The following is a 20,825-nucleotide window of genomic DNA, read 5'->3' on the forward strand; positions in this document are numbered from 1 at the left end:
AAAGCTTTGGCGATGGAAACAGAAGGCTTTTTATCACAGGACAAGAAATCAGCCCTCAAAAACTTAACCGGCAGAAAATATTTTTTTGAAAAAATCCGTAAGCCCCGGGGTCACAATTTCAGCAAAAATCTGACTTTTGGCAGTTCACTCAAAAATGGTGCCAACCGGTTGCAAATGCTCCCCTGAAAGGTTTGGCACTTGAAACAGAAGGCTTTTTATCACAGGACAAGAAATCAGCCCTCAAAAACTTAACCGGCAGAAAATATTTTTTTGAAAAAATCCCTAAGCCCCGGGGTCACAATTTCCGCATAAATCTGACTTTTGGCAGTTCACTCAAAAATGGTGCCAACCGGTTGCAAATGCTCCCCTGAAAGCTTTGGCGATGGAAACAGAAGGCTTTTTATCACAGGACAAGAAATCAGCCCTCAACAACTTAACCGGCAGAAAATATTTTTTTGAAAAAATCCCGAAGCCCCGGGGTCACAATTTCAGCAAAAATCCGACTTTTGGCAATTCACTCAAAAATGGTGCCAACTGGTTGCAAATGCTCTCCTGAAAGGTTTGGCACTCGAAACAGAAGGCTTTTTATCACAGGACAAGAAATCAGCCCTCAAAAACTTAACCGGCAGAAAATATTTTTTTCAAAAAATCCGTAAGTCCCGGGGTCACAATTTCAGCAAATATCTGACTTTTGGCAATTCACTCAAAAATGGTGCCAACCGGTTGCAAATGCTCCCCTGAAAGCTTTGGCAATGGAAACAGAAGGCTTTTTATCACAGGACAAGAAATCAGCCCTCAAAAACTTAACCGGCAGAAAATATTTTTTTGAAAAAATCCCTAAGCCCCGGGGTCACAATTTCAGCAAAAATCCGACTTTTGGCAATTCACTCAAAAATGGTGCCAACCGGTTGCAAATGCTCCCCTGAAAGGTTTGGCACTCGAAACAGAAGGCTTTTTATCACAGGACAAGAAATCAGCCCTCAACAACTTAACCGGCAGAAAATATTTTTTTGAAAAAATCCATAAGCCCCGGGGTCACAATTTCAGCAAAAATCTGACTTTTGGCAGTTCACTCAAAAATGGTGCCAACTGGTTGGAAATGCTCCCCTGAAAGCTTTGGCGATGGAAACAGAAGGCTTTTTATCACAGGACAAGAAATCAGCCCTCAAAAACTTAACCGGCAGAAAATATTTTTTTGAAAAAATCCCTAAGCCCCGGGGTCACAATTTCAGCAAAAATCCGACTTTTGGCAATTCACTCAAAAATGGTGCCAACCGGTTGCAAATTCTCCCCTGAAAAGTTTGGCACTCGAAACAGAAGGCTTTTTATCACAGGACAAGAAATCAGCCCTCAAAAACTTAACCGGCAGAAAATATTTTTGTGAAAAAATCCGTAAGCCCCGGGGTCACAATTTCAGCAAAAATCTGACTTTTGGCAGTTCACTCAAAAATGGTGCCAACCGGTTGCAAATGCTCCCCTGAAAGGTTTGGCACTTGAAACAGAAGGCTTTTTATCACATGACAAGAAATCAGCCCTCAAAAACTTAACCGGCAGAAAATATTTTTTTGAAAAAATCCCTAAGCCCCGGGGTCACAATTTCCGCATAAATCTGACTTTTGGCAGTTCACTCAAAAATGGTGCCAACCGGTTGCAAATGCTCCCCTGAAAGCTTTGGCGATGGAAACAGAAGGCTTTTTATCACAGGACAAGAAATCAGCCCTCAAAAACTTAACCGGCAGAAAATATTTTTTTGAAAAAATCCCTAAGCCCCGGGGTCACAATTTCAGCAAAAATCCGACTTTTGGCAATTCACTCAAAAATGGTGCCAACCGGTTGCAAATTCTCCCCTGAAAAGTTTGGCACTCGAAACAGAAGGCTTTTTATCACAGGACAAGAAATCAGCCCTCAAAAACTTAACCGGCAGAAAATATTTTTGTGAAAAAATCCGTAAGCCCCGGGGTCACAATTTCAGCAAAAATCTGACTTTTGGCAGTTCACTCAAAAATGGTGCCAACCGGTTGCAAATGCTCCCCTGAAAGGTTTGGCACTTGAAACAGAAGGCTTTTTATCACAGGACAAGAAATCAGCCCTCAAAAACTTAACCGGCAGAAAATATTTTTTTGAAAAAATCCCTAAGCCCCGGGGTCACAATTTCCGCATAAATCTGACTTTTGGCAGTTCACTCAAAAATGGTGCCAACCGGTTGCAAATGCTCCCCTGAAAGCTTTGGCGATGGAAACAGAAGGCTTTTTATCACAGGACAAGAAATCAGCCCTCAAAAACTTAACCGGCAGAAAATATTTTTTTGAAAAAATCCCTAAGCCCCGGGGTCACAATTTCAGCAAAAATCCGACTTTTGGCAATTCACTCAAAAATGGTGCCAAAAGCTTGAAAATGCTCTCCTGAAAGGTTTGGCACTCAAAACAGAAGGCTTTTTATCACAGGACAAGAAATCAGCCCTCAAAAACTTAACCGGCAGAAAATATTTTTTTGAAAAAATCCCTAAGCCCTGGGGTCACAACTTCAGCAAAAATCTGACTTTTGGCAATTCACTCAAAAATGGTGCCAAAAGCTTGAAAATGCTCTCCTGAAAGGTTTGGCACTCGAAACCGAACACTTTTTATCACAAGACAAGAAATCAGCCCTCAACAACTTAACCGGCAGAAAATATTTTTTTGAAAAAATCCCTAAGCCCCGGGGTCACAATTTCAGCAAAAATCTGACTTTTGGCAGTTCACTCAAAAATGGTGCCAACCGGTTGCAAATGCTCCCCTGAAAGCTTTGGCACTCGAAACAGAAGGCTTTTTATCACAGGACAAGAAATCAGCCCTCAAAAACTTAACCGGCAGAAAATATTTTTTTCAAAAAATCCCTAAGCCCCGGGGTCACAATTTCAGCAAAAATCTGACTTTTGGCAGTTCACTCAAAAATGGTGCCAACCGGTTGCAAATGCTCCCCTGAAAGGTTTGGCGATGGAAACAGAAGGCTTTTTATCACAGGACAAGAAATCAGCCCTCAACAACTTAACCGGCAGAAAATATTTTTTTGAAAAAATCCTGAAGCCCCGGGGTCACAATTTCAGCAAAAATCCGACTTTTGGCAATTCACTCAAAAATGGTGCCAACCGGTTGCAAATTCTCCCCTGAAAGGTTTGGCGATGGAAACAGAAGGCTTTTTATCACAGGACAAGAAATCAGCCCTCAAAAACTTAACCGGAAGAAAATATTTTTTTGAAAAAATCCCTATGCCCCGGGGTCACAATTTCCGCAAAAATCTGACTTTTGGCAATTCACTCAAAAAATGGTGCCCAAAGCTTGAAAATGCTCTCCTGAAAGGTTTGGCACTCGAAACAGAAGGCTTTTTATCACAGGACTAGAAATCAGCCCTCAAAAACTTAACAGGCAGAAAATATTTTTTTGAAAAAATCCCTAAGCCCCGGGGTCACAATTTCAGCAAAAATCTGACTTTTGGCAATTCACTCAAAAATGGTGCCAAAAGCTTGAAAATGCTCTCCTGAAAGATTTGGCACTCGAAACCGAAGGCTTTTTATCACAGGACAAGAAATGAGCCCTCAAAAACGTAACCGGCAGAAAATATTTTTTTGAAAAAATCCCTAAGCCCCGGGGTCACAATTTCAGCAAAAAATCTGACTTTTGGCCATTCACTCAAAAATGGTGCCAACCGGTTGCAAATGCTCCCCTGAAAGCTTTGGCGATGGAAACAGAAGGCTTTTTATCACAGGACAAGAAATCAGCCCTCAACAACTTAACCGGCAGAAAATATTTTTTTGAAAAAATCCATAAGCCCCGGGGTCACAATTTCAGCAAAAATCTGACTTTTGGCAGTTCACTCAAAAATGGTGCCAACTGGTTGGAAATGCTCCCCTGAAAGGTTTGGCGATGGAAACAGAAGGCTTTTTATCACAGGACAAGAAATGAGCCCTCAAAAACTTAACCGGCAGAAAATATTTTTTTGAAAAAATCCCTAAGCCCCGGGGTCACAATTTCAGCAAAAATCCGACTTTTGGCAATTCACTCAAAAATGGTGCCAACCGGTTGCAAATGCTCCCCTGAAAAGTTTGGCACTCGAAACAGAAGGCTTCTTATCACAGGACAAGAAATCAGCCCTCAAAAACTTAACCGGCAGAAAATATTTTTTTGAAAAAATCCCTAAGCCCCGGGGTCACAATTTCAGCAAAAATCTGACTTTTGGCAGTTCACTCAAAAATGGTGCCAACCGGTTGCAAATGCTCCCCTGAAAGCTTTGGCAATGGAAACAGAAGGCTTTTTATCACAGGACAAGAAATCAGCCCTCAAAAACTTAACCGGCAGAAAATATTTTTTTGAAAAAATCCATAAGCCCCGGGGTCACAATTTCAGCAAAAATCTGACTTTTGGCAGTTCACTCAAAAATGGTGCCAACTGGTTGGAAATGCTCCCCTGAAAGCTTTGGCGATGGAAACAGAAGGCTTTTTATCACAGGACAAGAAATCAGCCCTCAAAAACTTAACCGGCAGAAAATATTTTTTTGAAAAAATCCCTAAGCCCCGGGGTCACAATTTCAGCAAAAATCTGACTTTTGGCAATTCACTCAAAAATGATGCCCAAAGCTTGAAAATGCTCTCCTGAAAGGTTTGGCACTCGAAACAGAAGGCTTTTTATCACAGGACAAGAAATCAGCCCTCAACAACTTAACCGGCAGAAAATATTTTTTTGAAAAAATCCGTAAGCCCCGGGGTCACAATTTCAGCAAAAATCTGACTTTTGGCAGTTCACTCAAAAATGGTGCCAACCGGTTGCAAATGCTCCCCTGAAAGCTTTGGCGATGGAAACAGAAGGCTTTTTATCACAGGACAAGAAATCAGCCCTCAGAAACTTAACCGGCAGAAAATATTTTTTTGAAAAAATCCGTAAGCCCCGGGGTCACAATTTCAGCAAAAATCTGACTTTTGGCAATTCACTCAAAAATGGTGCCAACCGGTTGCAAATGCTCCCCTGAAAGCTTTGGCGATGGAAACAGAAGGCTTTTTATCACAGGAGAAGAAATCAGCCCTCAAAAACTTAAGCGGCAGAAAATATTTTTTTGAAAAAATCCCTAAGCCCCGGGGTCACAATTTCAGCTAAAATCCGACTTTTGGCAATTCACTCAAAAATGGTGCCAACCAGTTGCAAATGCTCCCCTGAAATGTTTGGCACTCGAAACAGAAGGCTTTTTATCACAGGACAAGAAATCAGCCCTCAACAACTTAACCGGCAGAAAATATTTTTTTGAAAAAATCCCGAAGCCCCGGGGTCACAATTTCAGCAAATATCTGACTTTTGGCAATTCACTCAAAAATGGTGCCAACCGGTTGCAAATGCTCCCCTGAAAGGTTTGGCACTCGAAACAGAAGGCTTTTTATCACAGGACAAGAAATCAGCCCTCAAAAACTTAACCGAAAGAAAATATTTTTTTGAAAAAATCCCTAAGCCCCGGGGTCACAATTTGAGCAAAAATCTGACTTTTCGCAATTCACTCAAAAATGTTGCCAGCCGGTTGCAAATGCTCTCCTGAAATGTTTGGCACTCAAAACAGAAGGCTTTTTATCACAGGACAAGAAATCAGCCCTCAAAAACTTAACCGGCAGAAAATATTTTTTTGAAAAAATCCCTAAGCCCTGGGGTCACAACTTCAGCAAAAATCTGACTTTATGCAATTCACTCAAAAATGGTGCCAACCGGTTGCAAATGCTCTCCTGAAATGTTTGGCACTCAAAACAGAAGGCTTTTTATCACAGGACAAGAAATCAGCCCTCAAAAACTTAACCGGCAGAAAATATTTTTTTCAAAAAATCCCTAAGCCCCGGGGTCACAATTTCAGCAAAAATCTGACTTTTGGCAATTCACTCAAAAATGGTGCCAAAAGCTTGAAAATGCTCTCCTGAAAGGTTTGGCACTCGAAACCGAACGCTTTTTATCACAAGACAAGAAATCAGCCCTCAACAACTTAACCGGCAGAAAATATTTTTTTGAAAAAATCCCTAAGCCCCGGGGTCACAATTTCAGCAAAAATCTGACTTTTGGCAGTTCACTCAAAAATGGTGCCAACCGGTTGCAAATGCTCCCCTGAAAGCTTTGGCACTCGAAACAGAAGGCTTTTTATCACAGGACAAGAAATCAGCCCTCAAAAACTTAACCGGCAGAAAATATTTTTTTGAAAAAATCCCTAAGCCCCGGGGTCACAATTTCAGCAAAAATCTGACTTTTGGCAGTTCACTCAAAAATGGTGCCAACCGGTTGCAAATGCTCCCCTGAAAGGTTTGGCGATGGAAACAGAAGGCTTTTTATCACAGGACAAGAAATCAGCCCTCAACAACTTAACCGGCAGAAAATATTTTTTTGAAAAAATCCTGAAGCCCCGGGGTCACAATTTCAGCAAAAATCCGACTTTTGGCAATTCACTCAAAAATGGTGCCAACCGGTTGCAAATTCTCCCCTGAAAGGTTTGGCGATGGAAACAGAAGGCTTTTTATCACAGGACAAGAAATCAGCCCTCAAAAACTTAACCGGAAGAAAATATTTTTTTGAAAAAATCCCTATGCCCCGGGGTCACAATTTCCGCAAAAATCTGACTTTTGGCAATTCACTCAAAAAATGGTGCCCAAAGCTTGAAAATGCTCTCCTGAAAGGTTTGGCACTCGAAACAGAAGGCTTTTTATCACAGGACAAGAAATCAGCCCTCAACAACTTAACCGGCAGAAAATATTTTTTTGAAAAAATCCCGAAGCCCCGGGGTCACAATTTCAGCAAAAATCTGACTTTTGGCAATTCACTCAAAAAATGGTGCCCAAAGCTTGAAAATGCTCTCCTGAAAGGTTTGGCACTCGAAACAGAAGGCTTTTTATCACAGGACTAGAAATCAGCCCTCAAAAACTTAACCGGCAGAAAATATTTTTTTGAAAAAATCCCTAAGCCCCGGGGTCACAATTTCAGCAAAAATCTGACTTTTGGCAATTCACTCAAAAATGGTGCCCAAAGCTTGAAAATGCTCTCCTGAAAGGTTTGGCACTCGAAACAGAAGGCTTTTTATCACAGGACAAGAAATCAGCCCTCAAAAACTTAACCGGCAGAAAATATTTTTTTGAAAAAATCCCTAAGCCCCGGGGTCACAATTTCAGCAAAAATCTGACTTTTGGCAATTCACTCAAAAATGGTGCCAAAAGCTTGAAAATGCTCTCCTGAAAGGTTTGGCACTCGAAACCGAAGGCTTTTTATCACAGGACAAGAAATGAGCCCTCAAAAACTTAACCGGCAGAAAATATTTTTTTGAAAAAATCCCTAAGCCCCGGGGTCACAATTTCAGCAAAAAATCTGACTTTTGGCCATTCACTCAAAAATGGTGCCAACCGGTTGCAAATGCTCCCCTGAAAGCTTTGGCGATGGAAACAGAAGGCTTTTTATCACAGGACAAGAAATCAGCCCTCAACAACTTAACCGGCAGAAAATATTTTTTTGAAAAAATCCCTAAGCCCCGGGGTCACAATTTCAGCAAAAATCTGACTTTTGGCAGTTCACTCAAAAATGGTGCCAACTGGTTGGAAATGCTCCCCTGAAAGCTTTGGCGATGGAAACAGAAGGCTTTTTATCACAGGACAAGAAATCAGCCCTCAAAAACTTAACCGGCAGAAAATATTTTTTTGAAAAAATCCCTAAGCCCCGGGGTCACAATTTCAGCAAAAATCCGACTTTTGGCAATTCACTCAAAAATGGTGCCAACCGGTTGCAAATGCTCCCCTGAAAAGTTTGGCACTCGAAACAGAAGGCTTCTTATCACAGGACAAGAAATCAGCCCTCAAAAACTTAACCGGCAGAAAATATTTTTTTGAAAAAAACCCTAAGCCCCGGGGTCACAATTTCAGCAAAAATCTGACTTTTGGCAGTTCACTCAAAAATGGTGCCAACCGGTTGCAAATGCTCCCCTGAAAGCTTTGGCGATGGAAACAGAAGGCTTTTTATCACAGGAGAAGAAATCAGCCCTCAAAAACTTAAGCGGCAGAAAATATTTTTTTGAAAAAATCCCTAAGCCCCGGGGTCACAATTTCAGCAAAAATCCGACTTTTGGCAATTCACTCAAAAATGGTGCCAACCAGTTGCAAATGCTCCCCTGAAATGTTTGGCACTCGAAACAGAAGGCTTTTTATCACAGGACAAGAAATCAGCCCTCAACAACTTAACCGGCAGAAAATATTTTTTTGAAAAAATCCCGAAGCCCCGGGGTCACAATTTCAGCAAATATCTGACTTTTGGCAATTCACTCAAAAATGGTGCCAACCGGTTGCAAATGCTCCCCTGAAAGGTTTGGCACTCGAAACAGAAGGCTTTTTATCACAGGACAAGAAATCAGCCCTCAAAAACTTAACCGAAAGAAAATATTTTTTTGAAAAAATCCCTAAGCCCCGGGGTCACAATTTGAGCAAAAATCTGACTTTTCGCAATTCACTCAAAAATGTTGCCAGCCGGTTGCAAATGCTCTCCTGAAATGTTTGGCACTCAAAACAGAAGGCTTTTTATCACAGGACAAGAAATCAGCCCTCAAAAACTTAACCGGCAGAAAATATTTTTTTGAAAAAATCCCTAAGCCCTGGGGTCACAACTTCAGCAAAAATCTGACTTTATGCAATTCACTCAAAAATGGTGCCAACCGGTTGCAAATGCTCTCCTGAAATGTTTGGCACTCAAAACAGAAGGCTTTTTATCACAGGACAAGAAATCAGCCCTCAAAAACTTAACCGGCAGAAAATATTTTTTTCAAAAAATCCCTAAGCCCCGGGGTCACAATTTCAGCAAAAATCTGACTTTTGGCAATTCACTCAAAAATGGTGCCAAAAGCTTGAAAATGCTCTCCTGAAAGGTTTGGCACTCGAAACCGAACGCTTTTTATCACAAGACAAGAAATCAGCCCTCAACAACTTAACCGGCAGAAAATATTTTTTTGAAAAAATCCCTAAGCCCCGGGGTCACAATTTCAGCAAAAATCTGACTTTTGGCAGTTCACTCAAAAATGGTGCCAACCGGTTTCAAATGCTCCCCTGAAAGCTTTGGCACTCGAAACAGAAGGCTTTTTATCACAGGACAAGAAATCAGCCCTCAAAAACTTAACCGGCAGAAAATATTTTTTTGAAAAAATCCCTAAGCCCCGGGGTCACAATTTCAGCAAAAATCTGACTTTTGGCAGTTCACTCAAAAATGGTGCCAACCGGTTGCAAATGCTCCCCTGAAAGGTTTGGCGATGGAAACAGAAGGCTTTTTATCACAGGACAAGAAATCAGCCCTCAACAACTTAACCGGCAGAAAATATTTTTTTGAAAAAATCCTGAAGCCCCGGGGTCACAATTTCAGCAAAAATCCGACTTTTGGCAATTCACTCAAAAATGGTGCCAACCGGTTGCAAATTCTCCCCTGAAAGGTTTGGCGATGGAAACAGAAGGCTTTTTATCACAGGACAAGAAATCAGCCCTCAAAAACTTAACCGGAAGAAAATATTTTTTTGAAAAAATCCCTATGCCCCGGGGTCACAATTTCCGCAAAAATCTGACTTTTGGCAATTCACTCAAAAAATGGTGCCCAAAGCTTGAAAATGCTCTCCTGAAAGGTTTGGCACTCGAAACAGAAGGCTTTTTATCACAGGACAAGAAATCAGCCCTCAACAACTTAACCGGCAGAAAATATTTTTTTGAAAAAATCCCGAAGCCCCGGGGTCACAATTTCAGCAAAAATCTGACTTTTGGCAATTCACTCAAAAAATGGTGCCCAAAGCTTGAAAATGCTCTCCTGAAAGGTTTGGCACTCGAAACAGAAGGCTTTTTATCACAGGACTAGAAATCAGCCCTCAAAAACTTAACCGGCAGAAAATATTTTTTTGAAAAAATCCCTAAGCCCCGGGGTCACAATTTCAGCAAAAATCTGACTTTTGGCAATTCACTCAAAAATGGTGCCAAAAGCTTGAAAATGCTCTCCTGAAAGCTTTGGCACTCGAAACCGAAGGCTTTTTATCACAGGACAAGAAATCAGCCCTCAAAAACTTAACCGGCAGAAAATATTTTTTTGAAAAAATCCCTATGCCCCGGGGTCACAATTTCCGCAAAAATCTGACTTTTGGCAATTCACTCAAAAAATGGTGCCCAAAGCTTGAAAATGCTCTCCTGAAAGGTTTGGCACTCGAAACAGAAGGCTTTTTATCACAGGACTAGAAATCAGCCCTCAAAAACTTAACCGGCAGAAAATATTTTTTTGAAAAAATCCCTAAGCCCCGGGGTCACAATTTCAGCAAAAATCTGACTTTTGGCAATTCACTCAAAAATGGTGCCAAAAGCTTGAAAATGCTCTCCTGAAAGGTTTGGCACTCGAAACCGAAGGCTTTTTATCACAGGACAAGAAATGAGCCCTCAAAAACTTAACCGGCAGAAAATATTTTTTTGAAAAAATCCCTAAGCCCCGGGGTCACAATTTCAGCAAAAAATCTGACTTTTGGCCATTCACTCAAAAATGGTGCCAACCGGTTGCAAATGCTCCCCTGAAAGCTTTGGCGATGGAAACAGAAGGCTTTTTATCACAGGACAAGAAATCAGCCCTCAACAACTTAACCGGCAGAAAATATTTTTTTGAAAAAATCCCTAAGCCCCGGGGTCACAATTTCAGCAAAAATCTGACTTTTGGCAGTTCACTCAAAAATGGTGCCAACTGGTTGGAAATGCTCCCCTGAAAGCTTTGGCGATGGAAACAGAAGGCTTTTTATCACAGGACAAGAAATCAGCCCTCAAAAACTTAACCGGCAGAAAATATTTTTTTGAAAAAATCCCTAAGCCCCGGGGTCACAATTTCAGCAAAAATCCGACTTTTGGCAATTCACTCAAAAATGGTGCCAACCGGTTGCAAATGCTCCCCTGAAAAGTTTGGCACTCGAAACAGAAGGCTTCTTATCACAGGACAAGAAATCAGCCCTCAAAAACTTAACCGGCAGAAAATATTTTTTTGAAAAAAACCCTAAGCCCCGGGGTCACAATTTCAGCAAAAATCTGACTTTTGGCAGTTCACTCAAAAATGGTGCCAACCGGTTGCAAATGCTCCCCTGAAAGCTTTGGCGATGGAAACAGAAGGCTTTTTATCACAGGAGAAGAAATCAGCCCTCAAAAACTTAAGCGGCAGAAAATATTTTTTTGAAAAAATCCCTAAGCCCCGGGGTCACAATTTCAGCAAAAATCCGACTTTTGGCAATTCACTCAAAAATGGTGCCAACCGGTTACAAATGCTTCCCTGAAAGGTTTGGCACTCAAAACAGAAGGCTTTTTATCACAGGACAAGAAATCAGCCCTCAACAACTTAACCGGCAGAAAATATTTTTTTGAAAAAATCCATAAGCCCCGGGGTCACAATTTCAGCAAAAATCTGACTTTTGGCAGTTCACTCAAAAATGGTGCCAACTGGTTGGAAATGCTCCCCTGAAAGCTTTGGCGATGGAAACAGAAGGCTTTTTATCACAGGACAAGAAATCAGCCCTCAAAAACTTAACCGGCAGAAAATATTTTTTTGAAAAAATCCCTAAGCCCCGGGGTCACAATTTCAGCAAAAATCTGACTTTTGGCAATTCACTCAAAAATGGTGCCAACCGGTTGCAAATGCTCCCCTGAAAAGTTTGGCACTCGAAACAGAAGGCTTTTTATCACAGGACAAGAAATCAGCCCTCAAAAACCTAACCGGCAGAAGATATTTTTTTGAAAAAATCCGTAAGCCCCGGGGTCACAATTTCAGCAAAAATCTGACTTTTGGCAGTTCACTCAAAAATGGTGCCAACCGGTTGCAAATGCTCCCCTGAAAGCTTTGGCGATGGAAACAGAAGGCTTTTTATCACAGGACAAGAAATCAGCCCTCAGAAACTTAACCGGCAGAAAATATTTTTTTGAAAAAATCCGTAAGCCCCGGGGTCACAATTTCAGCAAAAATCTGACTTTTGGCAATTCACTCAAAAATGATGCCCAAAGCTTGAAAATGCTCTCCTGAAAGGTTTGGCACTCAAAACAGAAGGCTTTTTATCACAGGACAAGAAATCAGCCCTCAACAACTTAACCGGCAGAAAATATTTTTTTGAAAAAATCCATAAGCCCCGGGGTCACAATTTCAGCAAAAATCTGACTTTTGGCAGTTCACTCAAAAATGGTGCCAACTGGTTGGAAATGCTCCCCTGAAAGCTTTGGCGATGGAAACAGAAGGCTTTTTATCACAGGACAAGAAATCAGCCCTCAAAAACTTAACCGGCAGAAAATATTTTTTTGAAAAAATCCCTAAGCCCCGGGGTCACAATTTCAGCAAAAATCCGACTTTTGGCAATTCACTCAAAAATGGTGCCAACCGGTTGCAAATGCTCCCCTGAAAAGTTTGGCACTCGAAACAGAAGGCTTTTTATCACAGGACAAGAAATCAGCCCTCAAAAACTTAACCGGTAGAAAATATTTTTTTGAAAAAATCCTTAAGCCCCGGGGTCACAATTTCAGCAAAAATCTGACTTTTGGCAGTTCACTCAAAAATGGTGCCAACTGGTTGGAAATGCTCCCCTGAAAGCTTTGGCGATGGAAACAGAAGGCTTTTTATCACAGGACAAGAAATCAGCCCTCAGAAACTTAACCGGCAGAAAATATTTTTTTGAAAAAATCCGTAAGCCCCGGGGTCACAATTTCAGCAAAAATCTGACTTTTGGCAATTCACTCAAAAATGATGCCCAAAGCTTGAAAATGCTCTCCTGAAAGGTTTGGCACTCGAAACAGAAGGCTTTTTATCACAGGACAAGAAATCAGCCCTCAAAAACTTAACCGGCAGAAAATATTTTTTTGAAAAAATCCCGAAGCCCCGGGGTCACAATTTCAGCAAAAATCTGACTTTTCGCAATTTACTCAAAAATGGTGCCCGCCGGTTGCAAATGCTCTCCTGAAATGTTTGGCACTCAAAACAGAAGGCTTTTTATCACAGGACAAGAAATCAGCCCTCAGAAACTTAACCGGCAGAAAATATTTTTTTGAAAAAATCCCTAAGCCCCGGGGTCACAATTTCCGCAAAAATCTGACTTTTGGCAATTCACTCAAAAAATGGTGCCCAAAGCTTAAAAATGCTCTCCTGAAAGGTTTGGCACTCGAAACAGAAGGCTTTTTATCACAGGACTAGAAATCAGCCCTCAAAAACTTAACCGGCAGAAAATATTTTTTTGAAAAAATCCCTAAGCCCCGGGGTCACAATTTCAGCAAAAATCTGACTTTTGGCAATTCACTCAAAAATGGTGCCAAAAGCTTGAAAATGCTCTCCTGAAAGGTTTGGCACTCGAAACCGAAGGCTTTTTATCACAGGACAAGAAATCAGCCCTCAACAACTTAACCGGCAGAAAATATTTTTTTGAAAAAATCCCTAAGCCCCGGGGTCACAATTTCAGCAAAAATCTGACTTTTGGCAGTTCACTCAAAAATGGTGCCAACCGGTTGCAAATGCTCCCCTGAAAGCTTTGGCGATGGAAACAGAAGGCTTTTTATCACAGGACAAGAAATAAGCCCTCAAAAACTTAACCGGCAGAAAATATTTTTTTGAAAAAATCCCTAAGCCCCGGGGTCACAATTTCAACAAAAATCTGACTTTTGGCAGTTCACTCAAAAATGGTGCCAACCGGTTGCAAATGCTCCCCTGAAAGGTTTGGCACTTGAAACAGAAGGCTTTTTATCACAGGACAAGAAATCAGCCCTCAAAAACTTAACCGGCAGAAAATATTTTTTTGAAAAAATCCCTAAGCCCCGGGGTCACAATTTCCGCATAAATCTGACTTTTGGCAGTTCACTCAAAAATGGTGCCAACCGGTTGCAAATGCTCCCCTGAAAGCTTTGGCGATGGAAACAGAAGGCTTTTTATCACAGGACAAGAAATCAGCCCTCAACAACTTAACCGGCAGAAAATATTTTTTTGAAAAAATCCCTATGCCCCGGGGTCACAATTTCCGCAAAAATCTGACTTTTGGCAATTCACTCAAAAAATGGTGCCCAAAGCTTGAAAATGCTCTCCTGAAAGGTTTGGCACTCGAAACAGAAGGCTTTTTATCACAGGACTAGAAATCAGCCCTCAAAAACTTAACCGGCAGAAAATATTTTTTTGAAAAAATCCCTAAGCCCCGGGGTCACAATTTCAGCAAAAATCTGACTTTTGGCAATTCACTCAAAAATGGTGCCAAAAGCTTGAAAATGCTCTCCTGAAAGGTTTGGCACTCGAAACCGAAGGCTTTTTATCACAGGACAAGAAATGAGCCCTCAAAAACTTAACCGGCAGAAAATATTTTTTTGAAAAAATCCCTAAGCCCCGGGGTCACAATTTCAGCAAAAAATCTGACTTTTGGCCATTCACTCAAAAATGGTGCCAACCGGTTGCAAATGCTCCCCTGAAAGCTTTGGCGATGGAAACAGAAGGCTTTTTATCACAGGACAAGAAATCAGCCCTCAAAAACTTACCCGTAGAAAATATTTTTTTGAAAAAATCCATAAGCCCCGGGGTCACAATTTCAGCAAAAATCTGACTTTTGGCAGTTCACTCAAAAATGGTGCCAACTGGTTGGAAATGCTCCCCTGAAAGCTTTGGCGATGGAAACAGAAGGCTTTTTATCACAGGACAAGAAATCAGCCCTCAAAAACTTAACCGGCAGAAAATATTTTTTTGAAAAAATCCCTAAGCCCCGGGGTCACAATTTCAGCAAAAATCCGACTTTTGGCAATTCACTCAAAAATGGTGCCAACCGGTTGCAAATGCTCCCCTGAAAAGTTTGGCACTCGAAACAGAAGGCTTCTTATCACAGGACAAGAAATCAGCCCTCAAAAACTTAACCGGCAGAAAATATTTTTTTGAAAAAAACCCTAAGCCCCGGGGTCACAATTTCAGCAAAAATCTGACTTTTGGCAGTTCACTCAAAAATGGTGCCAACCGGTTGCAAATGCTCCCCTGAAAGCTTTGGCGATGGAAACAGAAGGCTTTTTATCACAGGAGAAGAAATCAGCCTTCAAAAACTTAAGCGGCAGAAAATATTTTTTTGAAAAAATCCCTAAGCCCCGGGGTCACAATTTCAGCAAAAATCCGACTTTTGGCAATTCACTCAAAAATGGTGCCAACCGGTTACAAATGCTTCCCTGAAAGGTTTGGCACTCAAAACAGAAGGCTTTTTATCACAGGACAAGAAATCAGCCCTCAACAACTTAACCGGCAGAAAATATTTTTTTGAAAAAATCCATAAGCCCCGGGGTCACAATTTCAGCAAAAATCTGACTTTTGGCAGTTCACTCAAAAATGGTGCCAACTGGTTGGAAATGCTCCCCTGAAAGCTTTGGCGATGGAAACAGAAGGCTTTTTATCACAGGACAAGAAATCAGCCCTCAAAAACTTAACCGGCAGAAAATATTTTTTTGAAAAAATCCCTAAGGCCCGGGGTCACAATTTCAGCAAAAATCCGACTTTTGGCAATTCACTCAAAAATGGTGCCAACCGGTTGCAAATGCTCCCCTGAAAAGTTTGGCACTCGAAACAGAAGGCTTTTTATCACAGGACAAGAAATCAGCCCTCAAAAACTTAACCGGCAGAAAATATTTTTTTGAAAAAATCCGTAAGCCCCGGGGTCACAATTTCAGCAAAAATCTGACTTTTCGCAATTCACTCAAAAATGGTGCCAGCCGGTTGCAAATGCTCTCCTGAAATGTTTGGCACTCAAAACAGAAGGCTTTTTATCACAGGACAAGAAATCAGCCCTCAAAAACTTAACCGGCAGAAAATATTTTTTTTAAAAAATCACTAAGCCCCGGGGTCACAATTTCCGCAAAAATCTGACTTTTGGCAATTCACTCAAAAAATGATGCCCAAAGCTTGAAAATGCTCTCCTGAAAGGTTTGGCACTCGAAACAGAAGGCTTTTTATCACAGGACTAGAAATCAGCCCTCAAAAACTTAACCGGCAGAAAATATTTTTTTGAAAAAATCCCTAAGCCCCGGGGTCACAATTTCAGCAAAAATCTGACTTTTGGCAGTTCACTCAAAAATGGTGCCAACCGGTTGCAAATGCTCCCCTGAAAGCTTTGGCGATGGAAACAGAAGGCTTTTTATCACAGGACAGGAAATCAGCCCACAACAACTTAACCGGCAGAAAATATTTTTTTGAAAAAATCCCTAAGCCCCGGGGTCACAATTTCATCAAAAATCTGACTTTTGGCAATTCACTCAAAAATGATGCCCAAAGCTTGAAAATGCTCTCCTGAACGGTTTGGCACTCGAAACAGAAGGCTTTTTATCACAGGACAATAAATCAGCCCTCAAAAACTTAACCGGCAGAAAATATTGTTTTGAAAAAATCCCTAAGCCCCGGGGTCACAATTTCAGCAAAAATCCGACTTTTCGCAATTCACTCAAAAATGGTGCCAGCCGGTTGCAAATGCTCTCCTGAAATGTTTGGCACTCAAAACAGAAGGCTTTTTATCACAGGACAAGAAATCAGCCCTCAAAAACTTAACCGGCAGAAAATATTTTTTTGAAAAAATCCCTAAGCCCCGGGGTCACAATTTCCGCAAAAATCTGACTTTTGGCAATTCACTCAAAAAATGGTGCCCAAAGCTTGAAAATGCTCTCCTGAAAGGTTTGGCACTCGAAACAGAAGGCTTTTTATCACAGGACTAGAAATCAGCCCTCAAAAACTTAACCGGCAGAAAATATTTTTTTGAAAAAATCCCTAAGCCCCGGGGTCACAATTTCAGCAAAAATCTGACTTTTGGCAGTTCACTCAAAAATGGTGCCAACCGGTTGCAAATGCTCCCCTGAAAGCTTTGGCGATGGAAACAGAAGGCTTTTTATCACAGGACAGGAAATCAGCCCACAACAACTTAACCGGCAGAAAATATTTTTTTGAAAAAATCCCTAAGCCCCGGGGTCACAATTTCATCAAAAATCTGACTTTTGGCAATTCACTCAAAAATGATGCCCAAAGCTTGAAAATGCTCTCCTGAAAGGTTTGGCACTCGAAACAGAAGGCTTTTTATCACAGGACAAGAAATCAGCCCTCAAAAACTTAACCGGCAGAAAATATTTTTTTGAAAAAATCCCTAAGCCCCGGGGTCACAATTTCAGCAAAAATCTGACTTTTGGCAATTCACTCAAAAATGATGCCCAAAGCTTGAAAATGCTCTCCTGAAAGGTTTGGCACTCGAAACAGAAGGCTTTTTATCCCAGGACAATAAATCAGCCCTCAAAAACTTAACCGGCAGAAAATTTTTTTTTGAAAAAATCCCTAAGCCCCGGGGTCACAATTTCAGCAAAAATCCGACTTTTGGCAATTCACTCAAAAATGGTGCCAACCGGTTGCAAATGCTCCCCTGAAAGGTTTGGCACTTGAAACAGAAGGCTTTTTATCACAGGACAAGAAATCAGCCCTCAAAAACTTAACCGGCAGAAAATATTTTTTTGAAAAAATCCCTAAGCCCCGGGGACACAATTTCAGCAAAAATCTGACTTTTTGCAATTCACTCAAAAATGGTGCCAGCCGGTTGCAAATGCTCTCCTGAAATGTTTGGCACTCAAAACAGAAGGCTTTTTATCACAGGACAAGAAATCAGCCCTCAACAACTTAACCGGCAGAAAATATTTTTTTGAAAAAATCCCTAAGCCCCGGGGTCACAATTTCAGCAAAAATCTGACTTTTGGCAATTCACTCAAAAATGGTGCCGAAAGCTTGAAAATGCTCTCCTGAAAGGTTTGGCACTCGAAACCGAAGGCTTTTTATCACAGGACTAGAAATCAGCCCTCAAAAACTTAACCGGCAGAAAATATTTTTTTGAAAAAATCCCTAAGCCCCGGGGTCACAATTTCAGCAAAAATCTGACTTTTGGCAATTCACTCAAAAATGATGCCCAAAGCTTGAAAATGCTCTCCTGAAAGGTTTGGCACTCGAAACAGAAGGCTTTTTATCACAGGACAAGAAATCAGCCCTCAAAAACTTAACCGGCAGAAAATATTTTTTTGAAAAAATCCCTAAGCCCCGGGGTCACAATTTCAGCAAAAATCCGACTTTTGGCAATTCACTCAAAAATGGTGCCAACCCGTTGCAAATGCTCCCCTGAAAGGTTTGGCACTTGAAACAGAGGCTTTTTATCACAGGACAAGAAATCAGCCCTCAAAAACTTAACCGGCAGAAAATATTTTTTTGAAAAAATCCCTAAGCCCCGGGGTCACAATTTCAGCAAAAATCTGACTTTTGGCAATTCACTCAAAAATGATGCCCAAAGCTTGAAAATGCTCTCCTGAAAGGTTTGGCACTCGAAACAGAAGGCTTTTTATCACAGGACAAGAAATCAGCCCTCAAAAACTTAACCGGCAGAAAATATTTTTTTGAAAAAATCCCTAAGCCCCGGGGTCACAATTTCAGCAAAAATCTGACTTTTGGCAGTTCACTCAAAAATGGTGCCAACCGGTTGCAAATGCTCCCCTGAAAGCTTTGGCGATGGAAACAGAAGGCTTTTTATCACAGGACAGGAAATCAGCCCACAACAACTTAACCGGCAGAAAATATTTTTTTGAAAAAATCCCTAAGCCCCGGGGTCACAATTTCATCAAAAATCTGACTTTTGGCAATTCACTCAAAAATGATGCCCAAAGCTTGAAAATGCTCTCCTGAAAGGTTTGGCACTCGAAACAGAAGGCTTTTTATCACAGGACAAGAAATCAGCCCTCAAAAACTTAACCGGCAGAAAATATTTTTTTGAAAAAATCCCTAAGCCCCGGGGTCACAATTTCAGCAAAAATCTGACTTTTGGCAATTCACTCAAAAATGATGCCCAAAGCTTGAAAATGCTCTCCTGAAAGGTTTGGCACTCGAAACAGAAGGCTTTTTATCCCAGGACAATAAATCAGCCCTCAAAAACTTAACCGGCAGAAAATTTTTTTTTGAAAAAATCCCTAAGCCCCGGGGTCACAATTTCAGCAAAAATCCGACTTTTGGCAATTCACTCAAAAATGGTGCCAACCGGTTGCAAATGCTCCCCTGAAAGGTTTGGCACTTGAAACAGAAGGCTTTTTATCACAGGACAAGAAATCAGCCCTCAAAAACTTAACCGGCAGAAAATATTTTTTTGAAAAAATCCCTAAGCCCCGGGGACACAATTTCAGCAAAAATCTGACTTTTTGCAATTCACTCAAAAATGGTGCCAGCCGGTTGCAAATGCTCTCCTGAAATGTTTGGCACTCAAAACAGAAGGCTTTTTATCACAGGACAAGAAATCAGCCCTCAACAACTTAACCGGCAGAAAATATTTTTTTGAAAAAATCCCTAAGCCCCGGGGTCACAATTTCAGCAAAAATCTGACTTTTGGCAATTCACTCAAAAATGGTGCCGAAAGCTTGAAAATGCTCTCCTGAAAGGTTTGGCACTCGAAACCGAAGGCTTTTTATCACAGGACTAGAAATCAGCCCTCAAAAACTTAACCGGCAGAAAATATTTTTTTGAAAAAATCCCTAAGCCCCGGGGTCACAATTTCAGCAAAAATCTGACTTTTGGCAATTCACTCAAAAATGATGCCCAAAGCTTGAAAATGCTCTCCTGAAAGGTTTGGCACTCGAAACAGAAGGCTTTTTATCACAGGACAAGAAATCAGCCCTCAAAAACTTAACCGGCAGAAAATATTTTTTTGAAAAAATCCCTAAGCCCCGGGGTCACAATTTCAGCAAAAATCCGACTTTTGGCAATTCACTCAAAAATGGTGCCAACCCGTTGCAAATGCTCCCCTGAAAGGTTTGGCACTTGAAACAGAGGCTTTTTATCACAGGACAAGAAATCAGCCCTCAAAAACTTAACCGGCAGAAAATATTTTTTTGAAAAAATCCCTAAGCCCCGGGGTCACAATTTCAGCAAAAATCTGACTTTTGGCAATTCACTCAAAAATGGTGCCGAAAGCTTGAAAATGCTCTCCTGAAAGGTTTGGTACTCGAAACCGAAGGCTTTTTATCACAGGACTAGAAATCAGCCCTCAAAAACTTAACCGGCAGAAAATATTTTTTTGAAAAAATCCCTAAGCCCCGGGGTCACAATTTCAGCAAAAATCCGACTTTTGGCAATTCACTCAAAAATGGTGCCAACCGGTTGCAAATGCTCCCCTGAAAGGTTTGGCACTTGAAACAGAGGCTTTTTATCACAGGACAAGAAATCAGCCCTCAAAAACTTAACCGGCAGAAAATATTTTTTTGAAAAAATCCCTAAGCCCCGGGGTCACAATTTCAGCAAAAATCTGACTTTTGGCAATTCACTCAAAAATGGTGCCAGCCGGTTGCAAATGCTCTCCTGAAATGTTTGGCACTCAAAACAGAAGGCTTTTTATCACAGGACAAGAAATCAGCCCTCAAAAACTAAACCGGCAGAAAATATTTTTTTGAAAAAATCCCTAAGCCGGTGTCACAATTTCCGCAAAAATCTGACTTTTGGCAATTCACTCAAAAATGATGCCCAAAGCTTGAAAATGCTCTCCTGAAAGGTTTGGCACTTGAAACAGAAGGCTTTTTGTCAGAGGACTAGAAATCAGCCATCAAAAACTTAACCGGCAGAAAATATTTTTTTGAAAAAATCCCTAAGCCCCGGGGTCACAATTTCAGCAAAATTCTGACTTTTGGCAATTCACTCAAAAATGGTGCCAAAAGCTTGAAAATGCTCTCCTGAAAGGTTTGGCACTTGAAACGGAAGGCTTTTTATCACAGGACAAGAAATCAGCCCTCAAAAACTTAACCGGCAGAAAATATTTTTTTGAAAAAATCC

The sequence above is a fragment of the Podarcis vaucheri genome, assembly GCF_965113315.1.
Source record: "Podarcis vaucheri genome assembly, chromosome: 13".
Taxonomy (NCBI): domain Eukaryota; kingdom Metazoa; phylum Chordata; class Lepidosauria; order Squamata; family Lacertidae; genus Podarcis; species Podarcis vaucheri.